The sequence below is a fragment of the Limulus polyphemus genome, unplaced genomic scaffold (assembly GCF_000517525.1).
Source record: "Limulus polyphemus unplaced genomic scaffold, Limulus_polyphemus-2.1.2 Scaffold1168, whole genome shotgun sequence".
In the NCBI taxonomy this organism is placed as follows: domain Eukaryota; kingdom Metazoa; phylum Arthropoda; class Merostomata; order Xiphosura; family Limulidae; genus Limulus; species Limulus polyphemus.
In genome coordinates this window covers 285,088-286,639 of record NW_013666778.1, presented here as the reverse complement: position 1 = coordinate 286,639, position 1,552 = coordinate 285,088, and the positions used below count along the sequence as shown (strand labels likewise).

At 42.3% G+C, this 1,552-nt stretch overlaps 1 protein-coding gene across 1 annotated transcript in view; it reads left to right on the top strand.

Annotated features, from left to right (window-relative positions):
- Positions 1-1,552, top strand: part of LOC106462449 (transient receptor potential cation channel subfamily V member 5-like) — a 46,412-nt gene that overhangs the window by 40,921 nt on the left and 3,939 nt on the right. The gene's annotated exons all lie outside the window — the stretch shown is intronic.

Sequence of the window (1,552 nt, the reverse complement as noted above, 5' to 3'; positions counted from 1 at the left end):
GAAAGTCCCAACAGCTAGGTGTAAAATAGCCAAGCACACACAGTGTCTATGTGACAGGAAAAGCTAGATGGCCAAAGGTACAACTTTGTCATAGACTCTGCGTCTCAGCAAACCCTTGTGAGCATCAAGGTGTTAGATCATGAAGGTGTACCAGAAGCCATACAGAAGCTTTATGGTGTGACAGGACATTATGCAAGGTTGTGGGGACCAGTGTAGGTAACTATTGAGCTCAGGAGCATGAAGAACAGACACAAAGTATACTTGGCTGACATTGAAGACGAATGCATATTAGGATTGAACTATTTACTACCTAGGAAGTGTGTAGTTAACTTCGATAAAATGACGATTGGAAACAACAGAGGCCAAATTCCAGTAAGTGTTGCTACATCTGTTGATTTGCACATCACACCACTTAAGTCAACTACAATACCCCCTATGTCAGAGAAGATAATTTGGGGTAGGATAAAAGAACATCCCCAAGGAAGCCCAATGCTTGTGTAAGCAGTGGAAGACCCATCCAGGGCAGCGGATTTGAAGATTGGAATGTCACTTGTGGCAGGTCATCAATTAGTACCTATAACAGTGGCCAATTACTCTAAATGTGAGCAGACACTTAAGGAAGGGGCATTGTTGGGTGTGTGCCAGGAGGTAGAGCCAGTCAATGTTAAAGCAAGACATGCAACTATAAAGAAAGGATATACACTTCCAGAACATTTAACTGATATCTATATAAAGAGCATAGTCCATATGTCATCATCACAGGCTCTTCAGGTTAGAGAACTTTTGGTGAATTATGCAGACGTCTTTTCAAAAGGAGATCATGACCTTGGCTGCACAGACCTTGTGGAGCACAGAATAAACACAGGCAATCACCGTCCAATAAAGATCCCTCCAATGAGAATAGCTCCAGCAAAGTGACAAGAAATGGAGAAGGTCATGGATTGTTTAATTAAGGAAGGGATAGTCGAGAAATCAGATAGTCCCTGGTCAGCTCCCGTCATGTTAGTCCAGAAGAAGGGTGAGACCCAACGTTGCTGTGTGGACTTCAGAGCTCTTAACAGTATAAACGAAAAAAACGTATATCCACTGCCAAGAATTGATGATACTCTTGATGCCCTAAGTGGAGCCAGGTGGTTTTCAACTCTGGAATTAAAGTCGGGTTTCCATCAAGTGAAAATGGCTGAAGAAGATAAACCTAAGACTGCATTTAGTTATGGCCAAGGTCTCTGGCAATACCGTATGATGCCATTCGGGCTTAGCAATGCTCCAGCAACATTTGAGAGGCTGATGGAAAGAGTACTGGCAGGCCTACAATGGAGGATAGCCCTTGTGTACCTGGATGATGTCATTGTATTTGCAACAACTTTGATGAGGAAGTTTGTAATTGATTTTGATAAAATGACGTTTGGGAACAACAAAGGCCAAGTTCTGGTAACTGTTAAAAGAGAGGTTGAACTAATTAGGTGCCATCAAGGTGAAGTCAAAGTGACTGAAGACTTTGATGATGGTGAAGTGGAACCAAATATAGATATCAAAGCAGAGCAGGAGAAAG